Below are 21,701 nucleotides of genomic sequence, written 5' to 3' on the forward strand. Positions count from 1 at the left end.
GCCCTCTGCTGCCAGCATGCCCCTTCTCCTCTGGGATGGGCACATGCCATGCCGCACAGCCCCCAACTCCCTATTCCCAGCGTCCCCTGGAATTGCTATGCCCAGCAACCCCCCTAAAGACCCTCCAACACAAATGCACAGCAGCCTGCACATCACCACCCTTGCCCTGCACCCCCACACACAGCCGCATCACTACTGCTCAATGCACTTCCCCACAGTACACCACAACTACACAGCACCCCACTCATACCCCCCCACTGCCCAGCATCCCAACACATAGACCTCCCCCACCGCCCCGCAAGAGATCCCCCACTGGCCAGCAGCCCACAGACACACTCCCTTACACCCGTCCCACTGGCCACACTCATGGTCCCTGCTGGAAGCTGATGGTGTCTGCCAGGCTGAGCTGGCAGCGCAACTCGGGCAGGTCCAGTGCCAGGGTAGGGAATTGTTCCAGCCTCTCGGCTCTGGGGGGTGCGTGTGTGGGGGAAGGGTGGCAAATAAACAAATGCCCAGTTTACCAAAAAAGTCCTAGCGGGGCGTGGAGGAACGTGCGTGTGTGTGTGTGGGGGAAGGGTGGCGACACGAGGTGTCAGGCAGCAGGGCTTGTCGGGGGCAGGGCCCTAGCCCTAGCCCAGGGTAGAATGGAGCTTGGGGGGGTTAGGGGCCAGCCCCAGCCCCTGGCAGCGGTGTGCGGAGGGTGTCAGCCCCAGCTCCTGGCAGTGGTGGGGGGAGCCGGGGCAAAGGAGGGGTCAGCCCCTGGCTGCGGTGTGGGGAGCTGTGGGGGAGGCGTCAGCCTGTGGGAAGGAGCAGAAAAGAGCGTTGGGGCTGCGGTATAGCACTTGCATAGGCTTTCTTTGCCCTGTTTTGCTGTAAGAGTTAACAGTGAGAGATTGCTAGTCCCACGTCAGTGGGTGGGTTTGTGCAAATTAGGAGCGTACAGGGAAACCAGGAAGAGGAAGGCGGCTGCAAGACTTGTCTGTCTTTGAACAGAATTGTGTGTTAAGGGTTCTTGCTTTGAATTCTTCCACGGGAGTCATTTTGAGGAAGGGTTCCTCACTTAGAGTTACCTAGTTATGGTGTTTGTTGCGTGTCTGGGAGCTCGTCACGGTGAGGTAGAAAGCGGTGGGCGCAGAGGTGTGCGGTGCGTCGCAGACTCTCAGCATCGCTTCTCCGCTCCTTGGAGCTCAGATCAAGTGTAGTATCTGTTCTTATCAGTTTAATATCTGATATGTCCTTTATTTAAGGACCGTATATTAAATTGATTTTTGGAACAGGGGGCTGGAATAGGAGCTTGCTCTGTCCACCCCATGCATTGACCTGGTATTGCAGTGCCTCCAGGAACGGTGCATCTCCTTTTGGGGAGAATGTTCTGGTTTGAAAAGTAGAAAGAGTTTTACTGTGATGATGCTTCTTTAAAGCAGATTTTTTTTCAAGGAGTTGAAAAATCTGAAATCTGTACCGCTTTGGTTTCTTTATGACAAGGTATTCTTGCAATTGCTTGGGAGTGTTTTGTGGGGTTATAGATGTAGGGTTCTCTGTCTCACTAGAGGATTGTTTGAGAAGCTGGGATCCTTCTTTCTGCTGTGAGTCTTTTCAACAGTCATGAGGGACAAATGCTTTCCAGACTGTGGGTCTGCTGGGGAGACGGTTGGTCGGTTTTTTGTTTGTTTGTTTTGGGAGGAGCGGGGCGGGGATCAGTAATATTTGAGGTCACACGTATCTCAACAACTGTGTGAGTTACACAGACTTCTCCCCACCCAGCCCGTGTCCCATGTATCTTGGTTTGTAAGATCAAGACAAGGCACTAGGTGTCATGCTGCACCCGGCACACAGGGGTCCCAATCCTGATTCTCCCCCCCCCAACCTACTTTAATGTAAACGCTAAATAATAATCCTTAACTTCTCAGCGTTGCCACCCTGACCATTGGAAAATCATGAGTCAGACTCCCCAAAATCACGAGATTGGCTTAAAAATCATGAGGATTCTTTAAAAAAAAAAATGTAATGTGGGTTCTCTTTATTTCCCTTCTGGTTTGTGAACCAGGCAAGCTAGAAACTTACCTTTCTAGTGCAGGAGCCCCGGACACCCAGGGCTGGCAGACAGCAGGGGACTCCTCGTGGTTGTGTGTTCCAGAGTTCCATTTCACCAACCAAGTATCAAATGTGAACTCCTCAGGCCCTAGATCAGCCTTAACATGGAGTCACAGACAGCCCCCTTGGGCACCCTGAATCCATCTTGCCACCCAGGTGAGCCTGCCTTTGTGACAGATGGTCCCTTGCACCAAAAACCATAACAATATTCCGGTCCCTCGGACTGGTCACTCAGCCAGGTGAATTGCACCTCAGATCTCAAACCGAAGACAATGTTCGTGGCCAATCCTATAATAAACTAGCTAAATCTTTCCTAACTAGGAAAAGAAATAAGAAATTATTTACCAGGTTAAAGCAGGTAAACATACACACAAAGGAGTTACAGTCTGAGGTTTCAAAAAGTAGTAGAAGCTGCTGTAACACGCAAGCTCTGTAGATCCTCTAGGGTTAACCCTAGCCAAACAGCCGGGATCCCTTGCTTATGCTTATGCTTGTAAGGCATGCCATCCCCCTGAAGTCCAAGCAGCATAGGGACAACAGTTTCTGCTTGACAGGGATTTTTATTCCATTCCCCCCAGAGCTGATGGGGCAAGTGTTTGTGCAGGTCTCCGCCTCCTCGTGGGTGGGGGGTGTGAGGCGGAGCAATCAACCAAGTCTTTTGTCCACGGATGATCCACAGTGGCTTGTCTGATGTCTCAGGGTCTTCTCTTGGTGGAAAGGAGATGACTCCTCTTCTGGTAAACTAGCATTTCACACTTGGGAATGCTTCTCTCCTGACTGGTGGCGGCCAGGGGGTTTACAGTTTTAGAGCCAAGGCTTATACATCACCTTATAACGTGGGATACAGATATTATAGGTGAGAAGAATGCATGCAGCAACTCACCAGCTTTTCATAAAGTCTAAACACGAAACACATTTTTATAAAAATAATGCCCGTTTTAACAACACTAACACACAGGTGAGCAAGACTAGTTTCCAGCCATGCATTTGTCACTTTTCAGTAAGGCCTAGGGGCCTTGGCATAAGCTGGCACCTGGTCTGCCAGTGTCAGAGAAGAGGATCTTCCCTCTTATCCCCAGGGGTCCCCCAGGGGTCTGTACTGGGACCAGTACCGTTCAACTTATTCATAAATGACCCGGGGAAAGGGGTAAACAGTGAGGTGGCAAAATTTGCAGACGATACAAAACTGCTCAAAATAGTTAAGGCCAAAGCAGACTGCCAAGAGCTACAAAGAGCTCTCGCAAAACTGGGTGACTGGGCAACAAAATGGCAGAGGAAAGTCAGTGTTGATAAATGCAAAGTAACGCACACTGGAAAACATAATCCCAGCTATACCTATGAAACGATTGGGGGCGGGGGGGGGAGGGGGGAAGGGTCTAAATGAGCTGTTACCACTCAAGAAAGAGACCTAGGAGTCATTGTGGACAGTTCTCTGAAAACATCCACTGAATGTGCAGTGGAGTGTTGGGAATCATTAAGACAGGGATAGATAATAAGACAGAAAATACCTGCGTGCTGATGCGGTCGCCCCATCTCAAAAAAGGGTATATTGGAATTGGAAAGATTCAGAAAAGGGCAACAAAAATGATGAGGGGGTATGGAACAGCTTCTGTATAAGAAGAGATTCTTAAGATTGGGCCTTTTCAGCTTGGAAAAGAGCCGACTAAGAGGGGATACGATGGAGGTCTATAAAATCATGACTGGCGTGGAGAAAGTAAATAAGGAAGTGTTATGTACTCCTTCTCATAATACAAGACCTAGGGGGTCACAAAATTAAATTAACAGGCAGCCGGTTTAAAACAAACAAAAGAAAGTATTTCTTCACACAACACACAGTCAACCTGCGGAACTCTTTGCCAGAGGACGTTGCGAAGGCCAAGAGCATAACAGGTTTCAAAAAAGAACTAGATAAATTCATGGAGGATAGGTCCATCGATGGCGCTTAGCCAGTGGTATCCCTAGCTAACCCCTATTTGCCAGAAGCTGGGAATGGGCGACAGGGGATGGACGATTGCCTGTTCCGTTCATTCCCTCTGGGGCCCCTGGCATTGGCCGCTGTCAGAAGACAGGATACTGGGCTAGATGGACTTTTGGTCTGACCCAGTTTGGCCGTTCTTACGCGCTTATCCCATAACCACTTAAGTTTTCTTTTAGAGCCTTCGGTGAGGGACCCCGTCAAAGGCTTTCTGAAAATCCCAGTTCGCAGTATCGACTGAATCATCCTTATCCACATGCTTGCTGAGATCCTCAAGGAATTCTAGAAGATTGGTGAGGTACGAGTTCCCTTTACAAAAGCTGTGTTCACCCTTTCCCAACACATCCTGTTTATCTGGGTGCCTGATCATTCTTTACTACCAATTTGCCTGTTACTGAAGTTAGGCTCAGCAGCCTGCAATTGCCAGGGTCGCCCCTGGAGCCCATTTTACAAATTGGCATTACATTAGCTACCTGCCAGTCGTCTGCAACAGAGGCTTGCTTCAGTGGTAGCTTGCGTACTACGGCTAGTAGTTGTGCAGTTTCATCTCTGAGTTCCCTCAGAACTCGTGGTCGAATGCCATCTGGTCCTGGTGACTTATTCCTGTTTAATTTAACGATTTGTTCTAAAACCTCTTATACTGGGATGGGACTTCAGATTTGTCACCCAATAAGGACAGCTCCGATGTGGGACTCTCCCTCCCGTCCTCTGCAGTGAAGACAGCTGCAAAGAATTCATGAAGCTCCTCTGCAATGGCCTTGCCTTCCTAGAGTGCTCCTTTGTCAGCTAGTGGCCCCACCGCCTCTTTGGCAGGCTGCCTGCTTCTGACGTACTTTAAAACATTCTTATGGTTAGCTTTTGTGTCTTTAGCACGTTGCTTCTCAGATTCTTTCTTGGCCTGACTTGTTATACTTTGACACTTACCCGGCCAGAGTTCGTGCACCTTCCTATTATCCTCACTAGGATTTGATTTCCAAATTTTGAAGGATGACTTTTGGCCTCTAACGGCCTCCATTACTCTGCCGTTTATGGTGTCTGCCAGGCTGAGCTGGCAGCGCGGCCGGGGCCGGTCCAGTGCCAGGACGGGGAATCGCTCCGTCCTCTCGGGAGTGGTGCGATTAGCCAGGTCAGGGTCTGCCCCCAGCCCTGGCCAGACTCCCTCAGGACCACTTGCCTGGAGATAGGATGACCATAGTCCCCGTTTGGCTGGAGCAGTTCCCTTTTTAAGCTCTGTTCCGGCCATCCTGCCTTTTTTTTTTTTTTTTTTTGACAAAAACGGGCATTTATCCCGTTTGCTCTTGCCAACTGATCAGCTGGCAAGAGCAAATAGACAAATGCCCAGTTTACCAAAAAAGTCCTAGCGGGGCGTGGAGGAACGTGCGTGTGTGTGTGTGTGGGGGAAGGGTAGCGACACGAGGTGTCAGGCAGCAGGGCTTGTGGGGGCAGGGCCCTAGCCCTAGCCCTAGCCCAGGGTAGAATGGAGCTTGGGGAGGGTTAGGGGCCAGCCCCAGCCCCTGGCAGCGGTGTGCGGAGGGTGTCAGCCCCAGCTCCTGGCAGTGGTGGGGGGAGCCGGGGCAAAGGAGGGGTCAGCCCCTGGCTGCGGTGTGGGGAGCTGTGGGGGAGGCGTCAGCCTGTGGGAAGGAGCAGAAAAGAGCGTTGGGGGTGCGGTATAGCACTTGCATAGGCTTTCTTTGCCCTGTTTTGCTGTAAGAGTTAACAGTGAGAGATTGCTAGTCCCACGTCAGTGGGTGGGTTTGTGCAAATTAGGAGCGTACAGGGAAACCAGGAAGAGGAAGGCGGCTGCAAGACTTGTCTGTCTTTGAACAGAATTGTGTGTTAAGGGTTCTTGCTTTGAATTCTTCCACGGGAGTCATTTTGAGGAAGGGTTCCTCACTTAGAGTTACCTAGTTATGGTGTTTGTTGCGTGTCTGGGAGCTCGTCACGGTGAGGTAGAAAGCGGTGGGTGCAGAGGTGTGCGGTGCGTCGCAGACTCTCAGCATCGCTTCTCCGCTCCTTGGAGCTCAGATCAAGTGTAGTATCTGTTCTTATCAGTTTAATATCTGATATGTCCTTTATTTAAGGACCGTACATTAAATTGATTTTTGGAACAGGGGGCTGGAATAGGAGCTTGCTCTGTCCACCCCATGCATTGACCTGGTATTGCAGTGCCTCCAGGAACGGTGCATCTCCTTTTGGGGAGAATGTTCTGGTTTGAAAAGTAGAAAGAGTTTTACTGTGATGATGCTTCTTTAAAGCAGATTTTTTTTTCAAGGAGTTGAAAAATCTGAAATCTGTACCGCTTTGGTTTCTTTATGACAAGGTATTCTTGCAATTGCTTGGGAGTGTTTTGTGGGGTTATAGATGTAGGGTTCTCTGTCTCACTAGAGGATTGTTTGAGAAGCTGGGATCCTTCTTTCTGCTGTGAGTCTTTTCAACAGTCATGAGGGACAAATGCTTTCCAGACTGTGGGTCTGCTGGGGAGACGGTTGGTTGGTTTTTTGTTTGTTTGTTTTGGGAGGAGCGGGGCGGGGATCAGTAATATTTGAGGTCACACGTATCTCAACAACTGTGTGAGTTACACAGACTTCTCCCCACCCAGCCCGTGTCCCATGTATCTTGGTTTGTAAGATCAAGACAAGGCACTAGGTGTCATGCTGCACCCGGCACACAGGGGTCCCAATCCTGATTCTCCCCCCCCCAACCTACTTTAATGTAAACGCTAAATAATAATCCTTAACTTCTCAGCGTTGCCACCCTGACCATTGGAAAATCATGAGTCAGACTCCCCAAAATCACGAGATTGGCTTAAAAATCATGAGGATTCTTTAAAAAAAAAAAATGTAATGTGGGTTCTCTTTATTTCCCTTCTGGTTTGTGAACCAGGCAAGCTAGAAACTTACCTTTCTAGTGCAGGAGCCCCGGACACCCAGGGCTGGCAGACAGCAGGGGACTCCTCGTGGTTGTGTGTTCCAGAGTTCCATTTCACCAACCAAGTATCAAATGTGAACTCCTCAGGCCCTAGATCAGCCTTAACATGGAGTCACAGACAGCCCCCTTGGGCACCCTGAATCCATCTTGCCACCCAGGTGAGCCTGCCTTTGTGACAGATGGTCCCTTGCACCAAAAACCATAACAATATTCCGGTCCCTCGGACTGGTCACTCAGCCAGGTGAATTGCACCTCAGATCTCAAACCGAAGACAATGTTCGTGGCCAATCCTATAATAAACTAGCTAAATCTTTCCTAACTAGGAAAAGAAATAAGAAATTATTTACCAGGTTAAAGCAGGTAAACATACACACAAAGGAGTTACAGTCTGAGGTTTCAAAAAGTAGTAGAAGCTGCTGTAACACGCAAGCTCTGTAGATCCTTCAGGGTTAACCCTAGCCAAACAGCCGGGATCCCTTGCTTATGCTTATGCTTGTAAGGCATGCCATCCCCCTGAAGTCCAAGCAGCATAGGGACAACAGTTTCTGCTTGACAGGGATTTTTATTCCATTCCCCCCAGAGCTGATGGGGCAAGTGTTTGTGCAGGTCTCCGCCTCCTCGTGGGTGGGGGGTGTGAGGCGGAGCAATCAACCAAGTCTTTTGTCCACGGATGATCCACAGTGGCTTGTCTGATGTCTCAGGGTCTTCTCTTGGTGGAAAGGAGATGACTCCTCTTCTGGTAAACTAGCATTTCACACTTGGGAATGCTTCTCTCCTGACTGGTGGCGGCCAGGGGGTTTACAGTTTTAGAGCCAAGGCTTATACATCACCTTATAACGTGGGATACAGATATTATAGGTGAGAAGAATGCATGCAGCAACTCACCAGCTTTTCATAAAGTCTAAACACGAAACACATTTTTATAAAAATAATGCCCGTTTTAACAACACTAACACACAGGTGAGCAAGACTAGTTTCCAGCCATGCATTTGTCACTTTTCAGTAAGGCCTAGGGGCCTTGGCATAAGCTGGCACCTGGTCTGCCAGTGTCAGAGAAGAGGATCTTCCCTCTTATCCCCAGGGGTCCCCCAGGGGTCTGTACTGGGACCAGTACCGTTCAACTTATTCATAAATGACCCGGGGAAAGGGGTAAACAGTGAGGTGGCAAAATTTGCAGACGATACAAAACTGCTCAAAATAGTTAAGGCCAAAGCAGACTGCCAAGAGCTACAAAGAGCTCTCGCAAAACTGGGTGACTGGGCAACAAAATGGCAGAGGAAAGTCAGTGTTGATAAATGCAAAGTAACGCACACTGGAAAACATAATCCCAGCTATACCTATGAAACGATTGGGGGCGGGGGGGGAGGGGGGAAGGGTCTAAATGAGCTGTTACCGCTCAAGAAAGAGACCTAGGAGTCATTGTGGACAGTTCTCTGAAAACATCCACTGAATGTGCAGTGGAGTGTTGGGAATCATTAAGACAGGGATAGATAATAAGACAGAAAATACCTGCGTGCTGATGCGGTCGCCCCATCTCAAAAAAGGGTATATTGGAATTGGAAAGATTCAGAAAAGGGCAACAAAAATGATGAGGGGGTATGGAACAGCTTCTGTATAAGAAGAGATTCTTAAGATTGGGCCTTTTCAGCTTGGAAAAGAGCCGACTAAGAGGGGATACGATGGAGGTCTATAAAATCATGACTGGCGTGGAGAAAGTAAATAAGGAAGTGTTATGTACTCCTTCTCATAATACAAGACCTAGGGGGTCACAAAATTAAATTAACAGGCAGCCGGTTTAAAACAAACAAAAGAAAGTATTTCTTCACACAACACACAGTCAACCTGCGGAACTCTTTGCCAGAGGACGTTGCGAAGGCCAAGAGCATAACAGGTTTCAAAAAAGAACTAGATAAATTCATGGAGGATAGGTCCATCGATGGCGCTTAGCCAGTGGTATCCCTAGCTAACCCCTATTTGCCAGAAGCTGGGAATGGGCGACAGGGGATGGACGATTGCCTGTTCCGTTCATTCCCTCTGGGGCCCCTGGCATTGGCCGCTGTCAGAAGACAGGATACTGGGCTAGATGGACTTTTGGTCTGACCCAGTTTGGCCGTTCTTACGCGCTTATCCCATAACCACTTAAGTTTTCTTTTAGAGCCTTCGGTGAGGGACCCCGTCAAAGGCTTTCTGAAAATCCCAGTTCGCAGTATCGACTGAATCATCCTTATCCACATGCTTGCTGAGATCCTCAAGGAATTCTAGAAGATTGGTGAGGTACGAGTTCCCTTTACAAAAGCTGTGTTCACCCTTTCCCAACACATCCTGTTTATCTGGGTGCCTGATCATTCTTTACTACCAATTTGCCTGTTACTGAAGTTAGGCTCAGCAGCCTGCAATTGCCAGGGTCGCCCCTGGAGCCCATTTTACAAATTGGCATTACATTAGCTACCTGCCAGTCGTCTGCAACAGAGGCTTGCTTCAGTGGTAGCTTGCGTACTACGGCTAGTAGTTGTGCAGTTTCATCTCTGAGTTCCCTCAGAACTCGTGGTCGAATGCCATCTGGTCCTGGTGACTTATTCCTGTTTAATTTAACGATTTGTTCTAAAACCTCTTATACTGGGATGGGACTTCAGATTTGTCACCCAATAAGGACAGCTCCGATGTGGGACTCTCCCTCCCGTCCTCTGCAGTGAAGACAGCTGCAAAGAATTCATGAAGCTCCTCTGCAATGGCCTTGCCTTCCTAGAGTGCTCCTTTGTCAGCTAGTGGCCCCACCGCCTCTTTGGCAGGCTGCCTGCTTCTGACGTACTTTAAAACATTCTTATGGTTAGCTTTTGTGTCTTTAGCACGTTGCTTCTCAGATTCTTTCTTGGCCTGACTTGTTATACTTTGACACTTACCCGGCCAGAGTTCGTGCACCTTCCTATTATCCTCACTAGGATTTGATTTCCAAATTTTGAAGGATGACTTTTGGCCTCTAACGGCCTCCATTACTCTGCCGTTTATGGTGTCTGCCAGGCTGAGCTGGCAGCGCGGCCGGGGCCGGTCCAGTGCCAGGACGGGGAATCGCTCCGTCCTCTCGGGAGTGGTGCGATTAGCCAGGTCAGGGTCTGCCCCCAGCCCTGGCCAGACTCCCTCAGGACCACTTGCGTGGAGATAGGATGACCATACGTCCCCGTTTGGCTGGAGCAGTTCCCTTTTTAAGCTCTGTTCCGGCCATCCTGCCTTTTTTTTTTTTTTTTTGACAAAAACGGGCATTTATCCCGTTTGCTCTTGCCAACTGATCAGCTGGCAAGAGCAAATAGACAAATGCCCAGTTTACCAAAAAAGTCCTAGCGGGGCGTGGAGGAACATGCGTGTGTGTGTGTGGGGGAAGGGTGGCGACACGAGGTGTCAGGCAGCAGGGCTTGTCGGGGGCAGGGCCCTAGCCCTAGCCCAGGGTAGAATGGAGCTTGGGGGGGTTAGGGGCCAGCCCCAGCCCCTGGCAGCGGTGTACGGAGGGTGTCAGCCCCAGCTCCTGGCAGTGGTGGGGGGAGCCGGGGCAAAGGAGGGGTCAGCCCCTGGCTGCGGTGTGGGGAGCTGTGGGGGAGGCGTCAGCCTGTGGGAAGGAGCAGAAAAGAGCATTGGGGCTGCGGTATAGCACTTGCATAGGCTTTCTTTGCCCTGTTTTGCTGTAAGAGTTAACAGTGAGAGATTGCTAGTCCCACGTCAGTGGGAGGGTTTGTGCAAATTAGGAGCGTACAGGGAAACCAGGAAGAGGAAGGCGGCTGCAAGACTTGTCTGTCTTTGAACAGAATTGTGTGTTAAGGGTTCTTGCTTTGAATTCTTCCACGGGAGTCATTTTGAGGAAGGGTTCCTCACTTAGAGTTACCTAGTTATGGTGTTTGTTGCGTGTCTGGGAGCTCGTCACGGTGAGGTAGAAAGCGGTGGGCGCAGAGGTGTGCGGTGCGTCGCAGACTCTCAGCATCGCTTCTCCGCTCCTTGGAGCTCAGATCAAGTGTAGTATCTGTTCTTATCAGTTTAATATCTGATATGTCCTTTATTTAAGGACCGTACATTAAATTGATTTTTGGAACAGGGGGCTGGAATAGGAGCTTGCTCTGTCCACCCCATGCATTGACCTGGTATTGCAGTGCCTCCAGGAACGGTGCATCTCCTTTTGGGGAGAATGTTCTGGTTTGAAAAGTAGAAAGAGTTTTACTGTGATGATGCTTCTTTAAAGCAGATTTTTTTTTCAAGGAGTTGAAAAATCTGAAATCTGTACCGCTTTGGTTTCTTTATGACAAGGTATTCTTGCAATTGCTTGGGAGTGTTTTGTGGGGTTATAGATGTAGGGTTCTCTGTCTCACTAGAGGATTGTTTGAGAAGCTGGGATCCTTCTTTCTGCTGTGAGTCTTTTCAACAGTCATGAGGGACAAATGCTTTCCAGACTGTGGGTCTGCTGGGGAGACGGTTGGTTGGTTTTTTGTTTGTTTGTTTTGGGAGGAGCGGGGCGGGGATCAGTAATATTTGAGGTCACACGTATCTCAACAACTGTGTGAGTTACACAGACTTCTCCCCACCCAGCCCGTGTCCCATGTATCTTGGTTTGTAAGATCAAGACAAGGCACTAGGTGTCATGCTGCACCCGGCACACAGGGGTCCCAATCCTGATTCTCCCCCCCCCAACCTACTTTAATGTAAACGCTAAATAATAATCCTTAACTTCTCAGCGTTGCCACCCTGACCATTGGAAAATCATGAGTCAGACTCCCCAAAATCACGAGATTGGCTTAAAAATCATGAGGATTCTTTTAAAAAAAAAATGTAATGTGGGTTCTCTTTATTTCCCTTCTGGTTTGTGAACCAGGCAAGCTAGAAACTTACCTTTCTAGTGTAGGAGCCCCGGACACCCAGGGCTGGCAGACAGCAGGGGACTCCTCGTGGTTGTGTGTTCCAGAGTTCCATTTCACCAACCAAGTATCAAATGTGAACTCCTCAGGCCCTAGATCAGCCTTAACATGGAGTCACAGACAGCCCCCTTGGGCACCCTGAATCCATCTTGCCACCCAGGTGAGCCTGCCTTTGTGACAGATGGTCCCTTGCACCAAAAACCATAACAATATTCCGGTCCCTCGGACTGGTCACTCAGCCAGGTGAATTGCACCTCAGATCTCAAACCGAAGACAATGTTCGTGGCCAATCCTATAATAAACTAGCTAAATCTTTCCTAACTAGGAAAAGAAATAAGAAATTATTTACCAGGTTAAAGCAGGTAAACATACACACAAAGGAGTTACAGTCTGAGGTTTCAAAAAGTAGTAGAAGCTGCTGTAACACGCAAGCTCTGTAGATCCTTCAGGGTTAACCCTAGCCAAACAGCCGGGATCCCTTGCTTATGCTTATGCTTGTAAGGCATGCCATCCCCCTGAAGTCCAAGCAGCATAGGGACAACAGTTTCTGCTTGACAGGGATTTTTATTCCATTCCCCCCAGAGCTGATGGGGCAAGTGTTTGTGCAGGTCTCCGCCTCCTCGTGGGTGGGGGGTGTGAGGCGGAGCAATCAACCAAGTCTTTTGTCCACGGATGATCCACAGTGGCTTGTCTGATGTCTCAGGGTCTTCTCTTGGTGGAAAGGAGATGACTCCTCTTCTGGTAAACTAGCATTTCACACTTGGGAATGCTTCTCTCCTGACTGGTGGCGGCCAGGGGGTTTACAGTTTTAGAGCCAAGGCTTATACATCACCTTATAACGTGGGATACAGATATTATAGGTGAGAAAAATGCATGCAGCAACTCACCAGCTTTTCATAAAGTCTAAACACGAAACACATTTTTATAAAAATAATGCCCGTTTTAACAACACTAACACACAGGTGAGCAAGACTAGTTTCCAGCCATGCATTTGTCACTTTTCAGTAAGGCCTAGGGGCCTTGGCATAAGCTGGCACCTGGTCTGCCAGTGTCAGAGAAGAGGATCTTCCCTCTTATCCCCAGGGGTCCCCCAGGGGTCTGTACTGGGACCAGTACCGTTCAACTTATTCATAAATGACCCGGGGAAAGGGGTAAACAGTGAGGTGGCAAAATTTGCAGACGATACAAAACTGCTCAAAATAGTTAAGGCCAAAGCAGACTGCCAAGAGCTACAAAGAGCTCTCGCAAAACTGGGTGACTGGGCAACAAAATGGCAGAGGAAAGTCAGTGTTGATAAATGCAAAGTAACGCACACTGGAAAACATAATCCCAGCTATACCTATGAAACGATTGGGGGCGGGGGGGGAGGGGGGAAGGGTCTAAATGAGCTGTTACCGCTCAAGAAAGAGACCTAGGAGTCATTGTGGACAGTTCTCTGAAAACATCCACTGAATGTGCAGTGGAGTGTTGGGAATCATTAAGACAGGGATAGATAATAAGACAGAAAATACCTGCGTGCTGATGCGGTCGCCCCATCTCAAAAAAGGGTATATTGGAATTGGAAAGATTCAGAAAAGGGCAACAAAAATGATGAGGGGGTATGGAACAGCTTCTGTATAAGAAGAGATTCTTAAGATTGGGCCTTTTCAGCTTGGAAAAGAGCCGACTAAGAGGGGATACGATGGAGGTCTATAAAATCATGACTGGCGTGGAGAAAGTAAATAAGGAAGTGTTATGTACTCCTTCTCATAATACAAGACCTAGGGGGTCACAAAATTAAATTAACAGGCAGCCGGTTTAAAACAAACAAAAGAAAGTATTTCTTCACACAACACACAGTCAACCTGCGGAACTCTTTGCCAGAGGACGTTGCGAAGGCCAAGAGCATAACAGGTTTCAAAAAAGAACTAGATAAATTCATGGAGGATAGGTCCATCGATGGCGCTTAGCCAGTGGTATCCCTAGCTAACCCCTATTTGCCAGAAGCTGGGAATGGGCGACAGGGGATGGACGATTGCCTGTTCCGTTCATTCCCTCTGGGGCCCCTGGCATTGGCCGCTGTCAGAAGACAGGATACTGGGCTAGATGGACTTTTGGTCTGACCCAGTTTGGCCGTTCTTACGCGCTTATCCCATAACCACTTAAGTTTTCTTTTAGAGCCTTCGGTGAGGGACCCCGTCAAAGGCTTTCTGAAAATCCCAGTTCGCAGTATCGACTGAATCATCCTTATCCACATGCTTGCTGAGATCCTCAAGGAATTCTAGAAGATTGGTGAGGTACGAGTTCCCTTTACAAAAGCTGTGTTCACCCTTTCCCAACACATCCTGTTTATCTGGGTGCCTGATCATTCTTTACTACCAATTTGCCTGTTACTGAAGTTAGGCTCAGCAGCCTGCAATTGCCAGGGTCGCCCCTGGAGCCCATTTTACAAATTGGCATTACATTAGCTACCTGCCAGTCGTCTGCAACAGAGGCTTGCTTCAGTGGTAGCTTGCGTACTACGGCTAGTAGTTGTGCAGTTTCATCTCTGAGTTCCCTCAGAACTCGTGGTCGAATGCCATCTGGTCCTGGTGACTTATTCCTGTTTAATTTAACGATTTGTTCTAAAACCTCTTATACTGGGATGGGACTTCAGATTTGTCACCCAATAAGGACAGCTCCGATGTGGGACTCTCCCTCCCGTCCTCTGCAGTGAAGACAGCTGCAAAGAATTCATGAAGCTCCTCTGCAATGGCCTTGCCTTCCTAGAGTGCTCCTTTGTCAGCTAGTGGCCCCACCGCCTCTTTGGCAGGCTGCCTGCTTCTGACGTACTTTAAAACATTCTTATGGTTAGCTTTTGTGTCTTTAGCACGTTGCTTCTCAGATTCTTTCTTGGCCTGACTTGTTATACTTTGACACTTACCCGGCCAGAGTTCGTGCACCTTCCTATTATCCTCACTAGGATTTGATTTCCAAATTTTGAAGGATGACTTTTGGCCTCTAACGGCCTCCATTACTCTGCCGTTTATGGTGTCTGCCAGGCTGAGCTGGCAGCGCGGCCGGGGCCGGTCCAGTGCCAGGACGGGGAATCGCTCCGTCCTCTCGGGAGTGGTGCGATTAGCCAGGTCAGGGTCTGCCCCCAGCCCTGGCCAGACTCCCTCAGGACCACTTGCCTGGAGATAGGATGACCATAGTCCCCGTTTGGCTGGAGCAGTTCCCTTTTTAAGCTCTGTTCCGGCCATCCTGCCTTTTTTTTTTTTTTTTTTGACAAAAACGGGCATTTATCCCGTTTGCTCTTGCCAACTGATCAGCTGGCAAGAGCAAATAGACAAATGCCCAGTTTACCAAAAAAGTCCTAGCGGGGCGTGGAGGAACGTGCGTGTGTGTGTGTGTGGGGGAAGGGTGGCGACACGAGGTGTCAGGCAGCAGGGCTTGTCGGGGGCAGGGCCCTAGCCCTAGCCCAGGGTAGAATGGAGCTTGGGGGGGGTTAGGGGCCAGCCCCAGCCCCTGGCAGCGGTGTGCGGAGGGTGTCAGCCCCAGCTCCTGGCAGTGGTGGGGGGAGCCGGGGCAAAGGAGGGGTCAGCCCCTGGCTGCGGTGTGGGGAGCTGTGGGGGAGGCGTCAGCCTGTGGGAAGGAGCAGAAAAGAGCGTTGGGGCTGCGGTATAGCACTTGCATAGGCTTTCTTTGCCCTGTTTTGCTGTAAGAGTTAACAGTGAGAGATTGCTAGTCCCACGTCAGTGGGTGGGTTTGTGCAAATTAGGAGCGTACAGGGAAACCAGGGAAGAGGAAGGCGGCTGCAAGACTTGTCTGTCTTTGAACAGAATTGTGTGTTAAGGGTTCTTGCTTTGAATTCTTCCACGGGAGTCATTTTGAGGAAGGGTTCCTCACTTAGAGTTACCTAGTTATGGTGTTTGTTGCGTGTCTGGGAGCTCGTCACGGTGAGGTAGAAAGCAGTGGGCGCAGAGGTGTGCGGTGCGTCGCAGACTCTCAGCATCGCTTCTCCGCTCCTTGGAGCTCAGATCAAGTGTAGTATCTGTTCTTATCAGTTTAATATCTGATATGTCCTTTATTTAAGGACCGTACATTAAATTGATTTTTGGAACAGGGGGCTGGAATAGGAGCTTGCTCTGTCCACCCCATGCATTGACCTGGTATTGCAGTGCCTCCAGGAACGGTGCATCTCCTTTTGGGGAGAATGTTCTGGTTTGAAAAGTAGAAAGAGTTTTACTGTGATGATGCTTCTTTAAAGCAGATTTTTTTTTCAAGGAGTTGAAAAATCTGAAATCTGTACCGCTTTGGTTTCTTTATGACAAGGTATTCTTGCAATTGCTTGGGAGTGTTTTGTGGGGTTATAGATGTAGGGTTCTCTGTCTCACTAGAGGATTGTTTGAGAAGCTGGGATCCTTCTTTCTGCTGTGAGTCTTTTCAACAGTCATGAGGGACAAATGCTTTCCAGACTGTGGGTCTGCTGGGGAGACGGTTGGTTGGTTTTTTGTTTGTTTGTTTTGGGAGGAGCGGGGCGGGGATCAGTAATATTTGAGGTCACACGTATCTCAACAACTGTGTGAGTTACACAGACTTCTCCCCACCCAGACCGTGTCCCATGTATCTTGGTTTGTAAGATCAAGACAAGAGCATTGGGACTGCGGTATAGAGTTATTACTGGGAGTTAGGGGTGTGACGTTACTGACTTGAACTGGGACCGTATAGAACGTTTTTGCAACCAAGGTCCTGTCGTGGCATGAAATCTTGTATAGAGGGGGTCAAATAAGGTTTCTAAGACAAGGTTATGTTTTGATGGTTATGAGTATGCTATTTGTTTGCATGTATCATTTTTGTATTTAAAGTTATAAGTATTGGCTCTATACTGTCTGTATTTCAGACTTATGCTATGCTTCTGGGTGACTCCCCAGACAAGTTGGTGTCAGCTCTGCCTAGCCTGTTTGATGGCCCACTAAGGACCATCAGATATACAATCGACCCTTTGAGAGAAGACAGACACGCCTTGGGACTCAGCAAGGTATGCAGAGACATGGCTATGGATAGAACTTTGAGGTTTTTCCATGCGATTTGATGGAATGCTTTTCTTTGGAACAAAGAAAGAAATATAAGAGAATATAAAAAGCTGCTGCAGCTCCTCCATCTGGTCTTCAATCCTGCTTCTTACCTCTGGAGGAACTTTGCTAAACATTGAAGCATTGAAGAAAGGACTGATGACCCATCCCAGCTGCGGATGTACTCCAGAGACTTGATTTGAACCTGCAGTTTATTCTGTTACTGCTAGAAGCCTGAACTAAGAACTTTGCCATTACTGTCTGTAATTGATTCCATTTAACTAATTCTAGCTCTCATCTATATCTTTTTCCTTTTATGAATAAACCTTTAGATTTTAGATTCTAAAGGATTGGCAACAGCGTGATTTGTGGGTAAGATCTGATTTGTATATTGACCTGGGTCTGGGGTTTGGTCCTTTGGGATCGAGAGAACCTTTTTTCTTTTACTGGGGTATTGGTTTTCATAACCATTTGTTCCCATAATGAGTGGCACTGGTGGTGATACTGGGAAACTGGAGTGTCTGAGGGAATTGCTTGTGTGACTTGTGGTTAGCCAGTGGGGTAAAACCAAAGTCTTCCCTATTTGGCTGGTTTGGTTTACCTTGGTGTGCACAGAAACCCCAGTCTTGGGCTGTAACTGCTCTGCTTTAAGCAATTTGTCCTGAATTGGCACTCTCAGTTGGGTGCCACCAGAACCAGCATCGTTTCAATGGCATATTCATGCTTGGATCCACAGAACCAGGTCAATTAAACTTTGGGAGAGAACCTCACTCTATCCAAATCTGAATTTTGGTATTGAGAGTTTGGTTAGTTAAAAAGCAGTTGCAATGGGTGAACAAAGAGCAAATGAGGGCCTTGGCAAAAAAAACTCTGGAAGATTTGTGTTCAGAAAAGGGGATAAGCTTTAGAAAGAAAGCTACAAATCAAGAACTGAGAGATCGGTTAATGGCCAGTGATTAGAAGGCAGGAGCACAGCCCTTACCTGATACTACAGAAGCTGTGGAAAAAATCAGAATGCAAAAGGCAGCAAATAAACTGCAACTTGAGCATAAAGAGAAACTAGCAGTAATTTGATGGCTGGAAAAGCAGAAGATAGCCGAGATAGAGAGAGAAGCTGATGAAAGGAAGAAGAAAGCTCACCAGATGAGCCTCTGTCTTCATGAACAAGGTCAGCTCGCAGACTGCACTGGGCAGCACAGCATGGGGAGGAGGTGACCAGCCCTCTGTGGAGAAAGAAGTGGTTCGGGGCTATTTAGAAAAGCTGGACGAGCACAAGTCCATGGGGCCGGACGCGTTGCATCCGAGAGTGCTAAAGGAGTTGGCGGATGTGATTGCAGAGCCATTGGCCATTATCTTTGAAAACTCATGGCGATCGAGGGAAGTCCCGGACGACTGGAAAAAGGCTAATTTAGCGCCCATCTTTAAAAAGGGGAAGAAGGAGGATCCTGGGAACTACAGGCCAGTCAGCCTCACCTCAGTCCCTGGAAAAATCATGGAGCAGGTCCTGAAGGAATCAATTCTGAAGCACTTAGAGGAGAGGAAAGTGATCAGAAACAGTCAGCATGGATTCACCAAGGGCAAGTCATGCCTGACTAATCTAATTGCCTTCTATGACGAGATAACTGGTTCTGTGGATGAAGGGAAAGCAGTGGACATGTTGTTCCTTGACTTTAGCAAAGCTTTTGACACTGTCTCCCACAGTATTCTTGCCAGCAAGTTAAAGAAGTATGGGCTGGATGAATGGACTATAAGGTGGATAGAAAGCTGGCTAGATTGTCAGGCTCAACGGGTAGTGATCAATGGCTCCATGTCTAGTTGGCAGCCGGTATCAAGTGGAGTGCCCCAAGGGTCGGTCCTGGGGCTGGTTTTGTTCAATATCTTCATAAATGATCTGGAGGATGGTGTGGATTGCACCCTCAGCAAGTTTGCAGATGACACTAAACAGGGAGGAGAGGTAGATACGCTGGAGGGTAGGGATAGGATACAGAGGGACCTAGACAAATTGGAGGATTGGGCCAAAAGAAATCTGATGAGGTTCAACAAGGACAAGTGCAGAGTCCTGCACTTAGGATGGAAGAATCCAATGCACCGCTACAGACTAGGGACCGAATGGCTTGGCAGCAGTTCTGCAGAAAAGGACCTAGGGGTTACAGTGGACGAGAAGCTGGATATGAGTCAACAGTGTGCCCTTGTTGCCAAGAAGGCCAATGGCATTTTGGGATGTATAAGTAGGGGCATTGCCAGCAGATCGAGGGACGTGATCGTTCCCCTCTATTCGACACTGGTGAGGCCTCATCTGGAGTACTGTGTCCAGTTTTGGGCCCCACACTTTTGTACCAATAAATTAAAAACCAGCAGGATCTTATTAAAGGGGAAAAGGCAAAATACCACATTTATTGTGAATACAGAAAGAATCATAGTAAGCAGTTAGTTATAGTTATAACATTCCATTCAATTTCATATTTATTCACACATTCATTCATACAAACACACACACACACACAGAGGTTCTGAAAGGTTGTTATCATAGTTACCAGCCTTAGAGTTGCTCATGCCAAGCCACTGGCCAGGTGGCCTGGACATGAGGAGGGAGCAGGGCCTTGTCAGATGCTCATCTGATGCTCCTGGAAGTTGGTTTGCAGAATCAGACCCCCCCCCAAAGTTCTCACTTTCTAGAGTCTATTTTTATAGAAATTTATTCCTAGGCCAGTCCGTGGGAATTGCTTCATCATGCTGTCGCTGAATCAATCAGCAGATAGCACATTCCTGACGGCTCCGTGCTGCTAGATGTTATCTTGTTCTTTGGTTCTCCCATTCTTGAGGCTGTTGGGTGGATTCCAGTCTGCCCTCCGGGGGTCCTCTGGTTATTTCCACTTTACGCCTTCTTCAGCCAATGGACACTGGATTCTTAGGCTGGCACCTCCCTGATCATTCAGTTATTATCCACACCAAGCATCCATCCACATACATCCTCTATCTCTATTTTAATCACAATTGTTAATACAACAAAAGGGCAGGGAGTCTCTGGGTGCTGTTTCTGTTGTTAGAGTATTGCTTTGTCTCTCTCTCTCTGTGAATTGCTTTGAGAACAGACTCTGTCTTAGAATGTACTAACAGAATTAGCAGCTTGCAAGTTTCACACATAGAGGGAGAGAAACAGTACCAAAAACCAAGAGACCTCTTAATTAGTAATACCCTGGAATTTAAACTATGGGGAATCAAGCTCATTTGTGATTTTAATACAGAACTTCTTTAATATGATCCAACAACACTACAAGAAGGAGGTGGAAAAACTGGAAAGAGTCCAGCGGAGGGCAACAAAAATGATTAGGGGACTGGAACAAATGAGTTATGAGGAGAGGCTGAGGGAACTGGGGATGTTTAGTCTATGGAAGAGAAGAATGAGGGGGGATTTGATAGCTGCTTTCAACTACCTGAAAGGGGGTTCCAAAGAGGATGGCTCTAGACTGTTTTCAGTGATAGCAGATGACAGAACAAGGAGTAATGGTCTCAAGTTGCAGTGGGGGAGATTTAGGTTGGATATTAGGAAAAGCTTTTTCACTAGGAGGGCGGTGAAACACTGGAATGCGTTACCTAGGGAGGTGGTGGAATCTCCTTCCTTAGAAGTTTTTAAGGTCAGGCTTGACAAAGCCCTGGCTGGGATGATTTAATTGGGGATCAGTCCTGCTTTGAGCAGGGGGCTGGACTAGATGACCTCCTGAGGTCCCTTCTGACCCTGATATTCTATGAGTCAGATGCAACAGGAGACGGCAAGACTTCAGCTCCAAGTCAAAAAAGCAATGGAAAAACAGCAGAAATTGTATCCTCTTGAAAATCCAGTTTATAAGAATGTTGGTATGTTGTATAACTCTGAGCAGTTGTTTGGGTGTAACCAAATGTACTCCAACACTGCCCCTTTTATGTAATGCTTTTTAACAAATGCAGCGGTATGAGGTGCTCGGGCGGGGGCAGGGGTTAGCCCCCTGGCTGTGGTGTGGGGAGCTGTGGGGGAGGCGTCAGCCACAGTGGCGGATTTATAGTTACTGGGGCCCTGTGCTCAGCTTCATTTTTGTGGCCCCTCCTTGGGACCCAGCCAAGAAAAAGAACATTCTCTCTTATCTCCCCGCCCACTCCCGTTTTTCATCCTTTTTTTCTTCATCCTCCTCCTATAAGTAATAGCAAGTACATGAAAATAAAGTGAGGCATCTTGATTGTTTTTGTAGTCTAACTTATTTTTCCACAGACCACTTGAAAATTGCTGAGGGTCTCTGCAGACCACTTAATGATCTTTCCAAATGTTATTTGTACCATTAGCTAGCTAGTGTAAGGTTTCAGAGTAGCAGTCGTGTTAGTCTGTATTTGCAAAAAGAAAAGGAGGACTTGTGGCACCTTAGAGACTAACCAAAGTGTTTTGGATAAGAACACTTTATAATTCTTTTTTTAAAAAACGTTGGAGTGCAGGGTCTGGTCAGGACTTAGGGTGCGGGAGGGGGCTCAGGGGTGGGATTGCAGGGTCTCGGAGGGAGTTAGGGTGCAGGCGGGGAGTCAGGGCTGGGGCAGGAGGTTGGGGCGTGGAGCACTTACCTGGGGCAGCTCCTGTTTGGTGCGAGGGGTGCAGGAGCTCCCGTTTGGTGCTCAGCGTGGGGGTGAGGATGTGGGGGTGCAGGAGTCAGGGTGGGGGACAGGAGTCAGGCCAGGGTGCTGGGGGTGCTCCGAGCCCCCCCGACCCACCCCCTGCCCTGAGAGCGGGCCGGGCCCCCGTTGGGGCTCCATGGTAAA

General features: G+C 48.4%; 1 long non-coding RNA gene and 4 other non-coding genes across 5 annotated transcripts; all 5 read left to right on the forward strand.

The window, feature by feature from the left end:
- The first annotated feature begins 1,164 nt into the window (after positions 1-1,164).
- Positions 1,165-1,357, forward strand: LOC141983533 (U2 spliceosomal RNA). The gene has a single exon (XR_012638382.1). It is a non-coding gene; the product is annotated as a U2 spliceosomal RNA (small nuclear RNA).
- Positions 1,358-6,067: 4,710 nt separating this feature from the next.
- On the forward strand, positions 6,068-6,260 carry LOC141983534 (U2 spliceosomal RNA). Its single transcript, XR_012638383.1, has one exon. It is a non-coding gene; the product is annotated as a U2 spliceosomal RNA (small nuclear RNA).
- A 4,702-nt stretch (positions 6,261-10,962) lies between these two features.
- LOC141983535 (U2 spliceosomal RNA) lies at positions 10,963-11,155 on the forward strand. The gene has a single exon (XR_012638384.1). It is a non-coding gene; the product is annotated as a U2 spliceosomal RNA (small nuclear RNA).
- Positions 11,156-12,660: 1,505 nt separating this feature from the next.
- LOC141981281 (uncharacterized) lies at positions 12,661-16,978 on the forward strand. Its single transcript, XR_012637715.1, has 3 exons — positions 12,661-12,749; positions 14,047-14,165; positions 16,751-16,978. It is a non-coding gene; the product is annotated as an uncharacterized LOC141981281 (long non-coding RNA).
- LOC141983536 (U2 spliceosomal RNA) lies at positions 15,861-16,053 on the forward strand. Its single transcript, XR_012638385.1, has one exon. It is a non-coding gene; the product is annotated as a U2 spliceosomal RNA (small nuclear RNA).
- Positions 16,979-21,701: the final 4,723 nt, after the last annotated feature.

This window comes from Natator depressus, chromosome 2 (genome assembly GCF_965152275.1).
Source record: "Natator depressus isolate rNatDep1 chromosome 2, rNatDep2.hap1, whole genome shotgun sequence".
NCBI lineage: Eukaryota > Metazoa > Chordata > Testudines > Cheloniidae > Natator > Natator depressus.